General features: G+C 31.0%; 1 protein-coding gene across 1 annotated transcript in view; it reads right to left on the bottom strand.

The window, feature by feature from the left end:
• The window catches only part of LOC130897826 (uncharacterized), a 67,013-nt gene extending 64,273 nt beyond the window's left edge, over positions 1 to 2,740 (bottom strand). Inside the window, exon 1 of the mRNA XM_057806747.1 lies at positions 2,321 to 2,740. The gene's annotated coding sequence lies outside the window, so the exon portion shown is untranslated. The remainder of the gene's footprint in view (positions 1 to 2,320) is intronic.
• Positions 2,741 to 23,168: the final 20,428 nt, after the last annotated feature.

Here is a 23,168-nt window from a genome sequence, read left to right as displayed (position 1 = left end):
TTCTATATTTTAATTTTTTTCTTATGTAAGTAACGTGATGTTCGACAGTATGCAGTTCAAATAGAAATGTTTGATTGTGTTTTATACAGGTTGCCCCTGTAAAAGTTGAGGATTGTTAACCATTGGGCAAGATCCGCCCCTGGCCTTCAGATAGTAGTGTGGAATTATTTATTCCGTCAAAAGCACTACATTTATATTGGTAATCATAATGTTCGAATATACAATTTAGAAAATATACTTAAAAATAAATTTTAAAGCTTTAAAGGTATATAACTCAGAAACGAGTTGTTGGCATCAAGTCCCGGAACACTGTAGTTACAAATTGCAATGCACTACCAAGTTGAGGTTTATTGTGCTTTTTCCTGGAATTACGGGAAGACAGTGCCTTGTAAGCGAGTTAGTGAGCAAGCTCTTGTTGGGGTTCAAGGCCTAGCAATATCAAAAGTACGAAAGAACTTTCTCTGTCCTTATTTCATGGATTTAATTTTTTTGTTTCCATCTTACTAATTGCTAATGCAATTCTGGACTTTCTGTATATTGAATAGTTTCCTTTATATCGCAATATGAAATATTAGGTGTCATTTTTGTGTGTTAATTAAAATGAGTGAAATTTAGTTTATAGTCTATAACATAATAATATTGAAACCATATATTATGTAATACTCCTATATGGACAGTTTCTATAAGTGGAAGCTGTTCCGACTAAAGAAGACAGAATGACAACAATTTCTTTATCCCCCGAGGTTTCAGCTCGGTTTTGCGCATTCTAAGACATGCGTAGTATAGATAAAGTGTCTCTAACGAGAGAGAAAATGAATACTGTCGGCACCGTAACATAGAGACGTTTTTTTCCATAAGAGCCCATATAGGAGTATTATATAATATATATATATATATATATATATATATATATATATATATATATATATATATATATATATATATATTATATGTATATATGATTGAAACACATCTAACACTAATAATATTGGTGGGAAGAAATTTAAAAATTCTCTATGATTATATAATCTGTTTCCCTCATAAGTAAATTATCTACTAGTATACATTTATATAAATTAGGCATTTACACTTCATTGTTCCTTATTTTTAGTTATTACGATAATAAAAGATGTAGTTAGCAAAATTAAATTATATCATGTCTTGTTATTGTGTTTTCAAAGGTTGTTTTCAGTCAACGATAAACACCACTATTGTATTTCTGGATTAATTGAATAATAACGATTTTACAACATTTGTTACGACTTACAAAACCAAATATAGAAGTCATTTAAATATTTACTCCTCGTCTTAGAGTTTATAACTAATCTAGACCAAATATCACACTACAAATGTTTTCCTGTACAATTGTATTATAATAAAAAAATGTATGAGAATTCAAAAATTTATAATACCTATTTAAAAGAACATAAATTTAGTGAATTATCCTATTATCTATTAATCTTAAATTAATTAAAATTTCTTGGGATAAACAATATTTAATAGTACAATTCTTAATAAAAAGTAAAAGTAATGAAAGACGAAAAACACTTAATATACTAGTATTGACATTGTCCAAAAGCTGACGCACAAAACTAAAGAGCTCTCTCTCTCTCTCTCTCACGTGGCATCAGAGACATCAGATAAAAACGCTCATGGAATGGACTATACTCAACAGATGTACAAAGGTTTTTTAATTGATTAATATTTATTATATTTTTAAATGCTATATCCGTTACGATGAGTTGTATTATCTATATCGTTTTTATTATTCATTCAAAGCTATTATAAAAAAGAAAAACAAAATACATTAGATTGACTCTACACAAAAGCTACCATACTAACATTACAATGACTAAGAGATCTTAGAGTCATAGACTACGAATAAATTGTTTCCAATTATCCTAATTTTAAGCAATTACGTTTACAGATTGATAATGTTTGGATTATGACTGAACAAACTTTCATATTTCAAATAGAGGTCTGGTATATATATATATATATATATATATATATATATATATATATATATATATATATATATATATATATATATATTTTCTATTACAATTCTAACTTATTAATTAAAATTTAAATCACTTAGGACTCTTGAAAATATATTAATTTCCAAAACAAACTAAATATTATCATATTTAAAATCTGAATACTTCGAAAAGCAAAAAAGATGTGATAAGAAACTGTTTACCGTATTTATCTCGACATCTTATTAACAGCTTAAAATTTAAAAGATATCATTGCAACATCTCAAAATGAATTAACATAGTTAAGATTATATTCATCTAAATATACATACAAAACTTACCATGTTAAAAACCCGTTAAGGAGAATATATATTTAACCATAAAAACTTGAAGGCAGTCAACTTCTTTCACTTGTGTTAGTTTCACAAAATCATTAAAAAGAAATACAAAAAATGAACAAAACGCGGATATAATTACCACTATAGGAGGCGGTTAAGCGAAAACCAAAATTGTCAAAAAAAAACACACAAAAACTGTGTCAGTTCGTTGTTGTTCGCGTTGCACTGTCTACTATCGTAGTTCTACCTGCGAACCAATCAACTCAACAACTGATTTCCATGGGTACCTATGAGTCAGGTTTTGTGATACTCGCGGAGTGGATAAAGTAGTGGAATTGTTTTGTTTTCACTGGTGGTTGCCTAGAGACGTCATTGACGATGTAGCTATTTACTGTTGGTTACAGAAACCACACACTCGACACTATTATTTCATTTTAGGTATGTTCTGTTTTTTGAGATAAGAATTATTCGTTGTTTATTGTTATATTTTCTAATTTATTTGTTAAATGTTATGAATAGTGGTAACAAACTATTACAATGTTATGTAACATTTAAGTGAATGGAAATAAAATCAAGACATAGTTTATCCACATCAAATTTAATATTTACTTGCGAGGTTGTTAACAAAAGAAAAAGTACTTTATTCTCAAATAATACTATTAATAACTCAAGTTTTTTACTTTCTAGAATAATAACATACTAAATATTAATAAAACATTGAAATTCTCCATTAATTCTTTGATAATTTTACCGAAAACAGTTCTTAAGTGGCACAAAAAGTGAGTTTCTATATTGATGAGCTCCGGTCAAATTTTGGTAGAAAGTCGGTTACCAACACCACATTATAAAAATTATTTTGAAATGATCTAAATTTTTTTTGTCAAGATTCAATCAGTTGCTGGTCCTTCCGAACTCCATTTCAACTAATTCCATCCAATAAAGAGCCGTTTCTACATAAAACTGAGACACTGTTGGATTTGGTTGCCTAACGGTGGCATAATAAACTTGTTGGGGCTTTAACTTTGATAGATGCATTTGAACATGAAAAAACTTGTATAAACTCACCATATCTCACTGTTGTTTATTTTTATCTACATGAGAGTAATATACACAAAACTTCTACAATGGATTCCGAGATATAACGGAACGAAGGGTTCCCGAGCCCTTATGCAGTATCAGCTTCAGAACAATAGGCAAAGCACTGGAAAAGAAGGTAGATGGGAGCAAAACCAATTATTCAGACAACCTACATGGGCTGAGACAGGCAAAGACTCTTCTGGGAAACCTAACCAAAGTAAATCGGCTGAATGTATCAACATAAGTAAAAACAATCTACGAATACTAACAGTTGTTTACAAGCCAAAGTGAAGACCCTTATACCTATATAACAATATGACACCTTGAAAAAATTATTTTAGAAAAAATTTCACTTTTTCAGCTTCAGCTGTTAAAAAGTTATAGGTGAAAATATTGGTGTACACTTGATATATAAATTATATTTTTACAAATTCAAAATACTCGAGATATAACTGGAAAAAATAATTTAACGGTCTACTAAAAGAAGTGATATGCCTATGTATTACGAATGCTTCATCATTACTCTTCCATTCATAAAAACAAACTATAATGACATTATTAGAAATTATCGTCCATGTGCACCGAACCAAATGCGAAGCACTCGGAAGAACCAAAGATTTAGTAACAAAATATAGAAAAATTCTGTGAAAATATAATATCTTTCCTTTTAAATTGTGTTAAATTGTTTGGAATTGAATGACTTAGTAGAGATTTCTTACTTTTGAAATAGAGAAAAATGAAAATGATACACATTACGCCTTCAATATTAAAAACTCCAGTTTCAGTTGTATCATCTAATCTCACACAGAAAAATCAATTGTGTAGAAAAAAACACGTGGGCAGATGAATGTGTAAAAAGCTATAATATTAGCTTTTCATTCTTATTGTTCCTGTGATACAACTTTTGATAAAAGTCACAAAATTCTTAAACCAATTAGACAAAGATAAAGATGAGTAATTTTTTGTTCCAACTCTATTGTTAAACAATTTCATTGTTTCAAATCTTTTATTATTAAATATATCCAAATAAGGAATACAAATCACCTTCTTTAGATCTTGGACGGCTTTACAATGGATAATCACCCCCAAAGTATACTATTAACTAATTTTTAAAACAAGACAAAAGAAATTTTAGATAAATCAATAACATCTTCTTTTTAACTGAACCTTTTTCAGAACAAAGAAGAGGAAAATTAATTGTTAAGTTAGTTTGTTGTTAGGAACCTTGTGTACCTAGCCCTCCTGATAGGTTCCTCGTACTTTGCTAAAACCTTTTAACGTCATTGGATAAACTGTAAGGCTTACTTATGTGTTTGAAATTCGCATGTGTGACTACTGGGCAACACACCAATAACGTGGTCTGCAATTTCTTCCTCTTTAATGCACCAACTGCATTCCGAATCGTCTGTAATATTTATAGCACGAAGAAAGCGTCTTATATAATGACTGATTCTACGATCGCTCTTGTTTTAAATTTGATAATTCTTAACGAAAATCTCTTTCTGTATCATCTTTAGGAGTAATACAGCTCGATGCTATTTCTAGTTCTCCAATAATCACACGTGTATGGACTGCATTAACCTTACGCTTTATTCTGTGTATTTTGGAGCTCATCTTATCTCCAAGAATAATAATGCTTATATAATTTGTAAAGTGTAGAAGATTACCGGAAATCATTAATTTGGATTTCAATGGATGGACGCGTGTTATATAGAGTTTTCGTTTTGTTTTGCATTTATTTAAATAATAAGGTAAATGCCCTAATGAGAGATTAAGAAAAAAACAGGATAATTATGATTTTTGTTCTTGAGCCATGTGGTGTTTTCTAGATTTAGATCTCGCTCAATTGCATTTTTGTTCACATTAACACGGTTTATATGACCTTTATACGCCAGATGAAAGTTGTTATTGTTAGTTTTTAGAAAAAATCTGCCTTGTCTGGTTTGAGGAATATTTATTTATTCAATTGGATGGAATATACTGGTTTTAATATAAAAAATCTAAAATTGCTAATTTTTCTATCTTTAAATTTTAGTATATAAGTTCCCCTTGGTCGTCGTTCATACATTCTAAATTTACAAAAAGAAAAATCAGAAATGTGTCATTAATAGGTACATGTTTGCATTTTAATTAATTCCAAGTAGCTTTTTTCATAAAAATGGCTTTTAAACTAAAAATGTTTCATAATGTTACTGATATAAGGACTAAAAACTATTTATTTTTTCAGTTTTTCCTGTGCAAAACTTGGAAAGATTTTTAGTAAAATCGAAAAGCATCACTGTTTTTAATGTGAAAGAGTTACTTTTATGTACCAATATCTCTGATTTGAGGTTAGAGAAGGTCATTATTTTTGCATAATGCTGCTGTTTTACTCTGCTATCTCACAAAATAACAAATTGATGATTTTGAGGTAGTCTGCTATGAGCTACTTATTTTTGTAAAGTCAAAATTCAAATTACTGTAAAATTTGGAGCTGAGCACATGGTATTATACGATATCTGAAATCATTATTAATGTGATTAAATGTATAACAGTTAATAAAAATTGAAATCGTGATAATTCCTTTGATATAATTGAATCATTGAGAAACGTTTCATGTTCATTTATGGCCAACTCCACGTATTAATGCCAATCCTGCGTCCAAAGTTTGCACCAACTTGACTAGCTTGTTCGTGAAGCGTATTGATAGAGAGCCCACATATTGATTTTCCATATCAGGTCAAATTCAAAATATCTAGGCGTGAAAAAGATTTTGCGTCGTGTGCAACGACAATAAAGCTTCGAATTCAATTCTGTAAAAATAAGAAAAAAAAACTAGTACACGATACGATGTTTTGCTGTATTGACAAAATCGCGGTGACTTTTAAATGTGATGAAGTGTTGATTTAAAAGTTGTAATTATCTGCTAAGTACCTAACCAAAACTATTTCATTTGTTCAACACGATATCATTTTTGATAATAATACACTTTACATGTTTAAACAGTATATAAAACTGATGTGTGGTCGGCAAGACGAACGATGAGACAAACCCTATTCAGTTCATCCACGTATAAGACGAATGCTTCATTGTTTGTTGGTGCCGGTGTTAGATATACTAAATTGTTGGTTAAGACTATATACACATTCAAAATTTAACATTTGATGAAGTTTCATTACTCTTAAATATGTAGGCCAAGTTGAAGTAAAGAACTTTATTGGTGGACTCAATGAACAAACTTTTGCCTTAAGAAAACTGGTAACTGGTGTTCCAGAGTTTCTAAAAATCAGTGCCTACCCCCAAAATGTTTACTTATCTATATTATCAAAATCAATGACCTCAAGAAAGTTGAAGCCTATATATCTGCAGGCGTTGTTGGTGAATTTTACTTAAAAATTTATTAATGCCCAACTATCAATATTGATGACATAGACTGTTCCAAATAACACTGCTTGGAAAATGTGAATATATTATTTGAAAAATAAAATTCTATTTGTTATCAATAATTTGAATTGTTTCACTTTTCAGGACATATCTTTTAGTCAGTCATTTGAGAAACAACACATCTCCAACAACGTTTCCAATTTTTTCAGATAACGAAATAATAATAAAATTTTATTTTGAGGGAATCGCCTCTTTAAAACCCATGTAGACACATATAAGATACCAATAAAATATATTACATTGAAGGAGGGATTAACTGGGTTTTTTATTTACCGAAAGTGCACTTTTTTGGATATGAGTTGTTTCTCCAAAGGACCGATCCAATTATATTTTTTTTCGTTTTCATTTTCTTTATAAATATCATTTTGAAATAAGTAACTCCATATTATGGTGGAATTATGAATCTTGTGTATTTTAGTATGTAATAAATGTAAAGTTTGCTTTAAAAGCCTATAACATTTTTTTTCATATTACAGTTAAATCAATTTACGTCATTTACAACTTTAATAGTCAATAGCAAGAAGGTATGCTATAGTTCAAGTCAATATGTCGATTGGAAGTTATTGAAAATTTGATTAAAAAATTACATATAAATGAACTAGTGCTTGATCAGCATCATCTGACTCTTTATCACAATAAATGTTACCACTAGCCTTATTGCTCAACTAAATTTCTAACGGAATAATGATTTGGACTTGATTACATTTTTCATTAGATGTCTCGCGAACTACAAAAAATACGTCAATGTTTTATTTTTGTAAAGACAATTGAATAAACATTAAAATGATTTTAATATTTTATAGGTTCTGAAAACTGCTCCATTTAAACATTTGTTTGATGTCTATGCATATTTCTAAATTTTCAACTTTTTAAAGTTGAAACCTTTTATAGAATTTATTTATTTATAAATGAAGTTATTATAAACAATGATAATATTTATTAAAGTGAGTAACACATTGTATTTATAAAAAACGATCTCCTTAAAAAGCAAAGAATGATAGTTAGTGAAAATATTAATTAGTCATGTTAATAATAATAATAATCTATACAGAAAACAAAGTTTGTTTTTGTTGGAAGATTAAATATTTTACAGCTGAAAATGCACATATTCATGCTATTATTAATGTTTATATTATCTATACTTACTCACGAAATGGTTTTGCTCAATTTATTTCAAGTCATTTTTTTATATTATCTATAAGTTAAGTGATATTAAAATAGAATTAAACATTAGAAAAAAATTATATTATTTATATATATATATATATATATATATATATATATATATATATATATATATATATATATATATATATATATATAGAACTGCCGATGCTTTTTAACTATATTTTGTTTTTGTTTATATCCATTAGCAATATCCATCAATAGCCAACAGGCGTACTGGCAGTTCATTGGCCATAATTTCGTTTATCGTTTTTCCGTATCAGAAAGTTCCTAATAAAAATGTTTACCATTTTCATTATCAACTGCTCCAGAATTTTAAAAAAATTCTGATGCAAATCCAAAAAGTGGCTTTTAAGAAATATGTTATAATCTATTTATTTTTAAGCATTAATTTGTTCACTTACAAGATCAGTGAGATTTCAGTAAGACTTTTGAAGACAGAAATCCCTATTTCGGGTTTGGTACGTACATTGTATATTTTAAAATGAGCAGTTCCCACTATGTTTAACAGGCCATGAAACTAATGTTAAATTGTAAGGCAAAGTAATCATTTGGACCAAGGTATCTGAATTCCCTATATATCATTGAAATTTCTAAAGGCATTTTACGATTGGATCCTCCAGCCCGTCAATAGAGTCATGTAGATTTTACAAAAAGAACAAGCCTCATACAACAAAAACTGAAACTGCATTGCAACAAAAAAAAGAAAGAAAAGCTGCACGCATACAAAATTTAACTATTGCGATATGATTCGGAGAGATAAATATTCTTAATAGTATTTCCAGACAATCCGACTTGGCAACGTTTTTTTTTAAGTTGTACAGCAAATCAACATTATTTTTGCTACTGGTCTCGGGTAATTCCCCACTGGATTCTGGATTTAGACAAAAACTAGCTGCCCCAAAAAAAATAATGTTTGGGTAGGAATAATTACGGGAAGATTTATTTCTTTTGCGGAAATTCAACAGCTGAGCAATAATTTCATCTTTGATCTTCATAAGGCAATAGGAAAAACTTGGATCCTACTATTTGGTTCCAACATGATGGTGAATCACCACATTCCTATGTAGGGACATTCAAAAAGCCGGTCTGCTTTAACCGACTTAGAAGACTTGATGGAACGAATTAGATTTAAAATGACACCGCAGATGTTCGAAAAGTATATAAATTAAGTCTATCATCGTCTTGGTCTATAAAAGTTAGAGAACAATTTTCGTATTTTTAACAGACTGTATGGTTATTTGAAAGTTGTTATTAAAATTGAGTTTGTTTTGATTCTAATTAATTAAGTAAAATTAAAATTTTTGTATAATATATTGACTGTTTTGAATAGAAACCTCTAGAAATGAAATTCTCAACTAAAAAGTAAATCATTTTATAAAGTTGCTTCAGTTCCTGGACCAAGAATGACTAATATTCCAGTAAATTATCAAGTTCCAAGTATTCATACAAATTAAACTATTGAAACGAGTTAATATTTTACCAAATTTTTTTTAAATGTTATTAAATATGATCACGATTGAAATAACCTTGAAAAAAACCGTATACACACCAAATTAATAGTTTTGTTTAGGACATCTGGGGTAATTGTATATAGATATATAGAGTTATGTAACAAATAATTGTTTTCTATAGTGTATACGTATATTTATATGAATACGTATTGGGAGAAGCGGATATCAGATGTTTTTAACCTTGATAATAATCAGCAGGGTTTGAGCTTATATTGAAACTTTAATAATATAAAGAATATAAATTGAATGAATCTAGATAAAAATGTAAATATTTTATTATACTCTTTCAAGACATAATAAGATAATTATTCATAATCTTAGCTAAGAGGTGTGATCAAAAAATAGATTGAATTATTTTATTATAGATGAAGTAGAAAAAGTAAATAAATTTGATTAATATATTCTTAAGTACTGCCCTTGATTAGCAATGTACTTATTTTATATTGAATCCATGCCTAGAAGTATTTCTCGCTTCTTTTGAATAGGTTTTTCTGCTGCAGTGGCTTCAATGAAGGAATGAAATCCAAACTGTTTTCAAACCAAAAATTTCGTGGTACAAAACTTAGGTGGATGTGGAAAAACAGAGAAACTTCTAGGAACCAAAAGCTTGTGGCACGACGCACTTTTCTGATAAAAGAAAAATTATTTCATAAACTGGATACACTTTTTACTGCTACTACTACACACCAATACTCACAATTAGTGTGTTTAGTATGACTATCACCAACGGTTCCATAAAGTTCAACTGAGGTTTCAAAAACGTTCCTTAAACGTACAATTTTGTTTTATTTTTTGCATATATTCGTTTGGTTCAGAGATCCTGACCATTCTCGTTTTAAACAAACCCATTTCTACTTCTAAATCGCACTTGCCACTTTGTGACCTTCTTTGATACTTTTGCCAACAGCTGATCCAAAATCAATGTTTAACGACAAAGACTAAAAACATGAACGGGTTTAAACTTGTCATTAATTGCCTTAACACATGAGAGTAAGAGACATACCAGTTCAAAAGAATGTAATAAATAATTGCTAATAATATAAAAATTTATTCGTAGTATTTTTGATAACACTTCTTGGTATTATAAAGAAATCAGATTATTACTCATAAAATATTGAACCGATTTATCAAATCAAAGTACTAGGGCTACTCTGTATATTTTGAGATTCCACGAAAGTGAGAGGAGTAAGTGCTGTATATTTTAATACCACCATTCTTCCGTAACCAGTAAGCTTTGACCGCAGTTCAGCGTTTATAGTGGTATATTCATTTTGCCATCGAAATAGGAATTTCTCAAGAGATTATATGCGCGTTGTGATCTACTGTCAGAAATTCTATTCTAAAGAAAAACGCACATATTTCTTTCAAATTATTTTCATCATATTATTTTGGTTTTTCCTGGAGCTTTACGTGTTGATGGAACCTCGCCAAGCTTCTCTTCTTCAATAACAACTAACACCAAGCGTACTACTAATTATTTTCACTAATTCACTACTAATTAATTGTAAATTATTTAAACAATAAAATATTGATGTTTTTTCATTAACTTTCAAAATAGAAACCAAACTTAACTGTTAAGAATATACAACTTGGACTTCCTTACTATATGAAAAAATCTAAAATCTTGTTTTCAGTGAAATTTGTGGAGAAGAGATTCTTCAAATCGAAATGAAACAAAACTTTTACTGGCATATAGGTACTTAGAAACGGCTATGCAATCTTTAATACACAGGGCTTTTGACGAGTCCAAACCTTTTGCTATTGTTCTAACAGCTTATTGTTATAGTTGTATCATCTATTCGGTCTACATTTTCCTTTACCCACGTCACGAGTTGTATTATGAACTCGAAGTACCTTTTCGTTTACCTGAAATACGGATCAAAGGATTAAAAATCGTAACAAGTTGAAGCGCACCCTCTTATTTACAGGTCTCCATTATTTTATTTGTGTTTGTTATTGGATACTTGATTCTGATATTAATTTTGCATATTTGTAAGAAACTTTTGAGTAACATCAAAGTAAGGATATACTTATATAAAGTCAAGGTTTGTCTTTAACCTCAAAATAGTATTTTCAAAGTTCGAAAAAATAGAAGTATAAAAATGAAATAATTTCTTTTAAATCATAAAATATTTGTTAATATACTGCACAATATTCATGCAAATAGTACAAATCAATTATATACAACGCAATTGATAAATGTTATATAAAATCAAGGAAATTCCAATTCCTATTCAATGTTCTGAGAATTGTTTATCTATTCAATACAATAATTAGTTTCTTCTTGTTATAAGAATTATTTATTTCACTAGTTATTTGAGTTCCAGGGTAAAAATCGTCTTAAAGTTCGACTTTTAAGTACTGCAAAGCATAATTAAAAATAATTTTGAAGTTGCGAAATGGGGGATGTAAATCCGGTAAAAGTAATTACCTGACCTACGGTTCCACTAAGGTCATTTGAAATTCACTATAGTCTATTTCAGAAAGGTATAGAGTAATAAAATGAGGAATTCCGTCCTTTTCGGCTCAATTTCGATGGACATAGATCTAGGTCTTGAAATAGTATTGTTTGTAATATCAAAATTTCAAGTAATTGCGTAAGAGAATTAAGAAAAGTATGTTTTCTGGGCTGAAGTATCAAGTATCAAAATATTGTGTAGAGATTACTTAGATAATAGATTAAACAGTTACGTTTTGCGTTTAACAGATACCGTTTAACCTTCTATTAGTGCCTCTGCCTAATTCCAACCCTATATCAGATTCGGCTTCCCTTTTTACGAATATCCTACCGAGACGCCTTTGGCACACTATTTACAGTGTTTGTGAATGAATAAAAATAGGCTGAACCGATATATTTACCCCAACCCGGGTGGTACTACCTGCACTTGATAAAAAGAAAATATTTTACAATGAAATCAGAGCCAAACTATGAAAGTGGCTTAAATATTCCTGGGTCACTATGTGGTCCCTTTACCTAACGAGGTTTTATTACTCAATACTTTTCTGAAATAAACTATAGTAAATTCGGCTAAAATGCGTCACAGGTTAAGTTAGGTGTCAGTTCATGGAATCTGTTGCTTGGTGTTATTCTAGGTAAATAATTTCTTATATAGGTACTTTGTAATGTTTAGTTGTTAGTTAACATTTCTTTCATTTGACAGCTGTATATTTCAATTTTCCCTATCCATTGAAATATCCAATTCTGCTTTTGGTTTTGAAATAGCAACCTAAAACCTGGCTGAGTTTACGTGTACAAATATTGCACCCCAAATTTCTCTGGCCGATATAACCACATCTGTGTGCTATATGCTATTATGTATCTTTGTGAAAAGTAAGATGGTTGTATGTCAAAAATGAATTTCGAAATGAAATTAAAATAAGTAAAATGGATAACAACAATTATGGCCTCGTAAAATATGCCATTTTGTGAAGTTTTAGTCTCACTTGACCAGGATCCATGAACTTATCGTGCTTTTTACTAACAAACACATTATCGATGATTCTTTATGGCTCAATTATCAAGTATTAACATGTCTCCGCGAAGTAATAAAAGAAAAATGATAAAAGTTTCCCGGCATTAATGTAATTTGCTTATACCTGCGTTATTGGAAGAAACTGATCGAGATATATAGCAAGAAAACGAAGATGGCTAGTGATAATAGACATAAAAGGAGGAACTACAACAGTGTTCAGCGAATTCGAAGCACAAAACCTCAAATGTTTCTTGAAGATCATGTTTTATATGTGAAATTTCCACCAAAAATTGAATGCGACGTTCGGAAATTGTGAATTAAATCTTATTCTGGGTTAGGATCCGCAATCAGCTGATAGGTGAACTATAGGTGATAATTCTCTAAAAGCCCTATAGATGGATTTCTTATATGTATTTTCTCTTTGAAGAATCTGACATTTAACGATACTGTTTTTTTTTATTATTTGGTGCTTTGTTCATCTGTCCGCTAAATATCGTGCGTTGATCATCACAATAGCATTTTTTTGTATACCTATTTGAAAGCAAATTTTTTTCTGTTTGTCGATTTTTAGAATAGGAGATTTTTAGTAGATCAAATTTTGATAAAAACCTGATTAGATACCAACATTATCTTGTACTAACAATTTCTGTGTAAAGATTATATTATTATACAAAGTAAAGTACTTACCTACTAATTGTTTGGTATAACCAAATACAAACTTCGATGTTTGTTGGAATCAAAGGAAACATTTTAAAAATAACTTTATCTAAAGCTAAAGAAATAGATTGAGTTATCTGTTGTAGGTATACCGGAAGTTATTGTGGGTTTTAATTTGAATGGCGTCGTGGCGCCAAAATCTTTAAAATATCTCAATTTAACTAACTACTAATGATAAATATAGTTAGACTTTATGTTTAAAATTAATTCAAAGCTTCCCTTGCGCTTGCGAATTGAAAAATAAATACTGGAGTTAGTAATGAACATATTTGGTTAAATGTGTTAGTGTTGGTCTGATGATGCATCGGAACAAAGACTTTTGTAGATTAGTTCATTACAAATATTCAACTAATAATTGTGACTTAAACAATCGATGTAACCAAATTTGGTTAATGGATTAACGAGGGAAGTAACTGATAATATCTATAAAGGATCTTTCAATGAGTACCTACAAACATTACTATTCTAAATAATGGGCTTCCTAAAACTGAATTCATATATAGCATATCTATATAGATTACAATTATTTGTATAAAATACTGAACTAAGATAAACACAGTATCTCTATGATTTATTTTTACATCATTCAAAGTAATATGATTCTGGCAGACTATCCACCTAAAATATGCAACTGTTGACTATCACTTTATTTGGTTTTATTCCATTTTGATGAAAATGTATTTTTATAGAGGGTGTCTCATTAATAAGGTCGAAATAAAAGGTTCATCTTGTTTATTAAATAGCCATACAAAAATATTTGAAGTATATCGTATTCTGAGGTTTTAATCCAAAGTTCAGCGAGCTCTTTAAGACCATGCTGCACTGCATTTTCAACATCTCCATTCAAATTTTTCTCCACGCAAACATTTTGCCATGGATCTGAATAAGTAGCAATCTGACGGTGCAAACTCCGGACTAAATTCTGGATATGGTAGGAGTTGAATACCACCAAGATCTTCGATCGCAGTATGTTATTTGGCATTGTCTTATTGTAAGGGAGCCTTCTTCTGATTAACTAAATTTGCATATTTCGTCGATAAAACATCATACATTCGCATCAGCCGTTCACTATATACCTTGGTATTGATAGCTTGACACCTTCTGTATTTTAGAATCCATATCATATGAAAACAGTGTTTGGTAAGATTTTTATTTATATAGTCACAATGATTTTTTAAAAGCAACTTGCCCTTCATACTATTGATAAAGACTCAACTCTAACTTAGAGTATCTAGAAAGATAAAAACTACCCCACAAATCAGGTTCAACGAAGACTCAGCAACAGGAAAAGTAGAACTAAAGGTACACCAAAAAGATGCAATCTCATCAATGTTTATCCGCGCAGCATAAGAGTATTCCTTAAAAAAGACTCTTGATGATATCTATGGATTGCACACAAATTTAGAATATATTGGTTTAACTGAACCAAAGTTTGATATTAGGAAAAAAAATCAAACTATTGAATTGAAAATAAGTCAGATTAAGACTAGAAAACTTGAAAAACTATGGATCTAGAAAATAAAGTATACCTAGCTGCATTCTTCCAATAGTGATATATAGCATTGAGAAGATTACTTTGATCAATAAAACTACGGGAAAACTACCAGCCACGAAAAGAGCCATGAGGAGGATAATGCTTAACGTTATAAATAAGAATATCCAGAAGAAAACTCTTTATTGTAGAAGTGGCGATGGTTTAATAAAGGCGAAGTTCTAGTTTTGGTGTTTATTGAAATGTTTTTGTTCCATTTGTCCATTTTGATTTGATTTACAACACTGTTTTATGTTTTTTTCATATTTATTACAATTTTGTATTGTAATATATGTATATGAATATTGTATTAAATGTAATAATCATTAAAGCCCGCCCAGCTTCATTCCCTCTATTCTTCTGATTTATCCACAAGTTACTACTTCTCGTTTCAAAACGGAAACGGGACGCTGAAATGGGAATAGAATGGAATCAACTCACAAAAAATTTGAAGAATCATAAATTATACCAAACGACACGCACCCTTAGCGAAAAAAGTTCAAATTCTCACTTACTGTATGCCTTGCATTCGTGATTTTGCCAAAACGACTTGAATCAAATTGAGAAATGTGCAGTATTAGTAGTAGTAGACGAAACAATCGATAAATATTCAACTCTAATTTTTTGTATCTATAAAAAAGAGCTACCCCACCAATCAGGTTAAACCATGACTGGACTACAGGAAACGTGGAAGTAAAAGTATACCAAGAAGATACAATCTCCCCAATTTTCAGCGCAGCATAAGAATATTCCTTCAAAACGACTGCGATTCGTGGGTGACCTATTACTAATAAATCAACCTGCTGTCAGCGTTTACTACTCAATGATATCGATTCGTTTACCTTAACCAAACCTTGATAGTAGGAAAAGAAAAACAAACTATTGAATTGAAAATAAGAGTCAGACTAAGACTAGAAAACTTTGTTTCATGTTTAAAATTGCAAAACTATGAATCTTAAAAATAATGTATACTATCTTCCAATGGCGAGAAGATGACTTTGATCAATAAAACTACGGAGAAATTACCAACCATGCAAAGAACGATGAAGATGAGATTATAAATAAGAGCATTCAGAAGAAAACCGAAATAAGATGGTCAAGGAAATTGTGCAATGGAAGAATGGTAGATGTGGAGAAAAGCTACTGCAAGATGGATAAATATAAATTGAAAATCAATTTTGTTTTAGTTTTTTTTATATTTCTCACACTTTCGTATTTCGATTGATTAGTAACTGTAGAAAATCCACCACAGTTAATAATTATTGGAGCTAGCAAAACAAAATTTTGTAAAGTTCAGCAAACCTCAATATACGGATGAATGTATAATATAAACATTCTCTGAATATTACTTAAATTAATCAAGTAGAAAATTTCAATTTCACTCCATACAAAACTATGTAAATTAACTCAGGTGTGAAAAATGCAACCAATAAAATAGATTGCATTTCCCTTTCTTTGTAGGTAACAGTCTATAACGAACTAAAACATTTCTGTGTAAATTCACGTCGTGCATTAAAGACAATAATCGCAGGATTGCTTAAGTACATGCCGGGAAGTACGCAACAGTTACATAATGTATAATCTCTTGATTCACGATTGATTTGAATTTTCAAGCTTGTACATTTAAACCGTTCTATTGTATCATAAAATCAATTTAATAAACAATATCGTATTATTAATGGTAATGACGCTAGTTATTATAAATAATTCTATGGGTGAGTTGCTTCGATTATTCATCAAATTTTTTTCACACACTCTTTGATTTCCTTATACATTTAGTCGCACCGGCCTATAACATCTACTGGACTGGAATTGCAAAATATTCTTTTTTCCGTGATTTATACACTAAACACTAATTGTATTAAAAATTTGAAGCTTCTATGTCTACTAAAAGTGCCTTAGAGTTTTAATGATCGGTCAGTCAGTTAGTGACAAAATTAAGAGCTTTGACTAATTATAATTCTTAAGTTACTGATGCAAGTTGAATAAAATTTGAAATATACCATGTTTATACAATGTTAGCCTGGTTACTAGAAATACAGGCTTTCAGTTTAATCCAGAACGAAGTTATAGGGGATCGAAAATGGCCTGAACTGCTTCGAGAAAAGGAGAGTACGACTGTAACGCATAGTTTAGTGAATAGTCAGTGATTTAGTATACTTAAGGTGAATTTACACGGGTTTAGTAACTAAAGCAAGTAAGCTACTGGCATTGTGTAAACGTCTGATTTAGTGCTTGAGCCAGCCACCAATTTAGCGAAAATTTTTGTCAAATAGATAGAAAGCGATTCTATTTTCTGAGAGAAATAGGTACCCTCACTACGTGATTTGTACTACAATTCGCACTCAACACGGCTAGACAGGTCTTTTTAGTATAGTAGTAGTAGTAGTTTAGTGGTGTATGGTGTTATTTTATTTAAATACGAGAAAAATGGCTGTACCTCGCTGGATCGAAGATACCACTCTGAAATTTGTTCAGGAGTACCGCTTGAAAGAATGTCTATGGAACTCAAAAAGTGCTGTTTATAAAAACAAATTGAAGAAATAATGCGAATAGAGGGATTTGGAGTTGCTAAAATAAAATAAAGGCATTTCGATCAACATATTCACAGGAATTAATGTACCGCATGTAAAGTGGTTTCCAGAAATGCACGCATTTTTGCATTATTTAGATAATAAAAGACCTACACAGGATAATTTAACGGTAAGTTTGTGTAATATTTCCAGCTGTGGTTGTCATATTTATAAAGTTAATTAATATATCATTTGGTCCTGCCACGGTACGGCTCCTTGTCTCAAAAAATACTCAGAAAGTCTGTCTCTGCGTTGTATTGCGCACCTTGAACTATGATTACTTGCAGTTCTAGGTATGGACCGCGGAAGATTTTCAATTTCATTTCTCCAGGATCCTGGCACAACAGTTCCATTATCAATATTTTCTTCATCTACAGATCCTCTTGGTATATAGTGGTTTGTAGAAGTTGTTCTCAACCAATTATGTAATGTAAAGCTTGTTCTAATAATTTTATCAATTGTAGATGGTAAACAAGCGATGGGCTTTTCAAAAACACGAAATCTGCTCACAAGAATTTCGAATGCATTTTCAACTATACGACGCGATCGAGACAACCGATAATTAAAAATCTTGTGTTCTTTGGAAAGTGACGCTCTTGAATTTAAGAGATACGTCTTCAGGAGAAAAGTAACATCGGCCACTAGGAAGTCGTCAGGTGGAAGTAGGCCATTTTGTAAAGGCTCCACATAATGTGGAATGTTGAAAGATCCCACCACCCGATTGTCTGCCATTAAATCTGATATTTATATAAGAAGATAATAATACTATTAGCACCTTTATAATTAAAATAGTCAGTACCACAATTTGCGGGTGATCGGATCCCGAAATGCTTACCATTAAGTGTTCAGTAACAGTTGGGAAAATTCCATCTTTGGCGAAAACCCATTTAATTTTTTTTCGATTCGGTATGATTCTCAGGCACCTATAAAATCCAAATAGTAACTGTAGTGAAATATAAAACATACAGTGTGAAAATCTCTTATGGAATATAATAGTTTTTGATATATTTGAGAAAATTGTAAACAAAGTATCATTTAGATTAAAAACTGACGTTTTAAAACATTTTTTATAATTTTCTAAAATATGGTCAAAATAATTGAGGAAAAACATTATGTGGATACCCTCGGCTCTTTGTTTAACTTTTCCAGAAAGAAACTTGAACAACACAAAATGATGGATCCAATTCAAGTGATCACGAGAAGCCCATGCCCGATCAGTCACCATCAAGACAATCAACAAATGACCTTGCAACAGCAACAAACCCTAGATTTCAGGCCCAACCATCATCAAAAAGAAAGAAATCTAATATACAACAGGTTTCAGCAGCCCTAAAGGATCTGAAACAAATTACGAGCGACGTTACAAAAAACCTATCGAAAACAAATTTTTAATTTTTGGCCAAAGTGTTGCAAAACAATTACAAAAATTAACAAAAGGTAATGCATTAGTAACACAGGCAAAAATACAATCTCTTTTAACGCAAGCTAGAATACGCGAATTATAAAGAGTGTTACAGCACATGTCACGAACTTCAGGATTATGCTTCCACGACTTCCTAATCACCTTTTTCATATTCCATATCATGTAGCAACACATCATGTTACAGTAAAAAGCAACGATATAAATATTGGGTAATCATAAGACATTTTGAGCCAAGCTTTGTCAGATTTGTATAATGAGTAATCTGTTATGTATCCAAATAACATTTATAACAATAAAGCAAGCAAATAATTCAAATTTTTTCTTACCTCAATATATTCCTGTAGAGCCACATAAATGGTATCACATACTTCGGGAATAAACTTCGAAATACGATAAAGTTATTTCTAATTTTATTCTTGCCGGAATAGCCTTCCTAATAAAGGTGTCAGACTTCATTATAGAAGGACCAACCGTATGTAGCGGTATGTCAAATTGCTTGCTTGCTTGGACATTGTCATGCAGTTTCTATATTCCTCGAGGTCTTCGTTAGCCAGTTCTTTTAACAATATACAAGAACAACCATGAGTATTTCTACGAGCTAACCATTTTCTGATCCATATACGCTTTTTTTCTTTTTTTCACGTTCTATTACTTTACTAATTTCCTCGCATAATACAACTACAGTGACTAAACAGAGTGGGGTAAAATGTCGCGTAACAAAATATTTAATAACATTGGTAATTCTCAGGGTACACACTGAACATTGGGAGACTTTAATAATCTATTTACTTTCATTAAAATTAGATTTACTTAGAATTACTTCGCGTGAATGGGAAGAGAAAAAGGCAACTTATGGCAAACTAACTCCAACCAAAATTTACAAGAGTTTTAAAAAGATTGCACTAACTTTCTAGAATCTAGGGAATAGTAAAAACGTCAGAAAACTATCCAAAAGCAAATTAGATGATCGACCAAAATCATACTTAACTACCCAAAAAGTTTGCCCCTTTTGACAAAACGAACACTATATTCAATATTGTGTAGATTTTCAAAAACCAAACGTTAATGATCGTATAAACGAAGCAAAGAATAACAGATTGTGTATTAACTGTGATTGTGTATTAATTGTTTGCGTTCCGCTCACTTGGTAAAAGAATGTCGTTCAAGTTCTTGTAAAATTTTCAAAGGGCGTCATAATAGTCTATTACATATTTCTGATCCTATGCAGCCAGTACGAGAAACTGAAAATGCATCACGACCCGAAAGCATTGTTTGTTCGTCACTAAACACTTCTGTCAATAATCAAGTATTAATGTTAACCGTTTCTGTTCTTACTTGCAATCCTGGATGCAGGAAGTCAAAGTAGCTTCATCACTCTCGGTTTAGCAAACAAACTTAACCTCGGATTATCAAATATCGATATCAAAGTTTATGGCTTAAACCAGGCTGAGTCTGCTATTAAAACTAAAACTGTTGTAGACGTGCAATCACTCACAGGAGTATTGCCTAACTTTCCTGTCAATTGCAATTTTTTACAAATACCAACACATCTGAAACTAGCTGATCCGAATTATCACTTGCCATGTAAAGTTGATATTATTAGAGGCGCTGATCATTTTTGGCACCTTATATGTATTGAAGAAGTGAAATTAGCAAATTATAACGCAATTTTCCAAAAGACCAAATTTGGATGGATCATTTCAGGCCGCGTTTCATCGAATGCATTTTGTAGAAACTTTTCTTATCTAAACTTAATAAGAACAGAAAATTTGTAGTAACAATTCCTTTAAAAGAAAATCCCAAGGTTTTAGGTAATTCACTTGAAAATTCACGAAAGCGATTTTTATACTTAAAGCAAAAATTTTAACGCCAGCCCAGCTTTAAAGGTGAATATTATAAATTCATGAACGAGTATTTAGCTTTAGGACATATACTAAAGGCACAAACGATACTCCGTTTGGAGCTTATCGCTACTCATTTGCTTGTACAATTAATCGAAAAAGTCAAGGTTTCCATGGACATTGACATAAGTCGAATAGTTTATTGGTCATGTTCTACGGTGGTATTAGGATGGATTAAAGGAAAACCTTACCTGCTACAAACCTTCGTAGGGAATCGAGTTGCAAGGATCTGAAAATTATGTCAAATATATAGTTATCGACACGTACCTACATCTGGGAACTCCGCGGACCATATATCTCGTGGTATTATGCCTAACGAGCTAGCTTCCCTGAATATTTATTGGAACGGTCCTGAATGGCTCAAACATGATGAATCTCGCTGGCCAATTTTATCCTGTGTTCAGATGGAACTTCCACAACTCCGGAAAAACGTTCATACTTACGTAGAAACTTCACTCTCGATCTCGCAAAAATTTCTCAAGCTGAATCATTTCAGGATGAATTAAATATTATTTATAAAAATCCATCTAAGCTCTCCCCATTCCTGGACAATATTGGAATGATAAGAGATGGTGGTAGGCTCAAACATGTTGCCATACCTTATCATAAAAAACATCCTATTCTTGTATCATCCAATCACATATTCACAAAACTTCTTTTTAAATGCGAGCACGTTAGACTTTTACATTCAGGAGTACAGCAAACTTGGTTTTCAATTCGCGAAAGGTATTGTCCATTATCAGCTCGTAGATTATCCAGAAAAACCAAAGAGCCAAACATTGAAAACTTACCAAACAATCGAGTGAGTTCGCTCCTCCATTTTACACTACAGATGTTGACTATTGTGGCCCTTTCCTCATAAGGGACAGAAAGGATCGTGGATGTAGAACATCTAGATTCTATATCTCTCTTTTCGTTTGTTTAGCGAATCGCGCCATCCATTTTGAGCTAGTGTCTGACCTCACAAAAGACTTTTTTTATAAGCTTTAAGTAGATTCATGGCAAGACGCGTAAAGCCTTATAAAATGTATTCCAATAACGGCACTAACTTTATAGCCGATATATTAAAACCCTTAGGCGACTTTCTGAAACATAAATCATCCGATTTAACTGGTACTGTATAAAACGAGGGTATTGCTTGGTCATTTATACCACCACTCATGACACTTTGGTGGCCTCTGGGAGGCCGTATAACACAACCTCAGACGAGTTGCAGCAAATGCAGAGATATGTTGTATAGAAGTAAATTCAATTTATTAATATGTATAAATACACAAATTGTCAGTGTCAAGTTATATTCTGATTAAGACCCCAACAGGTTGAAACGTCAAATTTTCACCTGTTTTAAAAAAATCAATTTGAAATCAAAACGATTGAAAATTTTCACATAATTCAATAACTTTAACTTTCTTATAAAGGAAAAATAAATTTAAAATCTTATGTAATCTTGGTTCAGTTGAATTAAGTAATCTATATTTTGCGTATGTCAATGCTCGTTTTGTAACAAATAAGTTATTTGTTTTTCTCTTACTTTTTTTAACTACATTTAGTCAATTTTTATCTGTTCTTGATTTTTGTTAACGAAAACAACGGGGTTGAATTTATACAATTTTTCAATAATGTCATATTTTCATTGAACTAAAAAAAATAGAGAATACACCTACTTATTCACATATTATCGTAAATGATATTAAGTCCATTTATCAAATGGGTATTCACCTAACTAGCAACCGCCATACCATTCCTTAATTATCCAAATAAATTTGATCCCCTTTATATTTTCGCCAACCGCGTGCCTTCCACCGCTGCTTTGTATCCCCAAGTTGCCACAGGGAGGCGCGCAAGTAGTCATGGATACGCCCCGACATCTCTGCCAACCCCCAGTACCGCCTCTGAGGATTTTAGTAGAACAGGATCACATAAGAAAAAAGAATATCAACGAAGATAATGATAAAGTGTGGGTGTATTTCCTATTATGATGCTAAATATTGTAGTGAATTATTTCATTTATTTTCAATATTTCATTTGGAGAAA

The sequence above is a fragment of the Diorhabda carinulata genome, chromosome 9, assembly GCF_026250575.1.
Source record: "Diorhabda carinulata isolate Delta chromosome 9, icDioCari1.1, whole genome shotgun sequence".
NCBI lineage: Eukaryota > Metazoa > Arthropoda > Insecta > Coleoptera > Chrysomelidae > Diorhabda > Diorhabda carinulata.
Note: the sequence above shows the minus strand (reverse complement) of the source record. Positions and strands in the feature narration are given on the sequence as shown.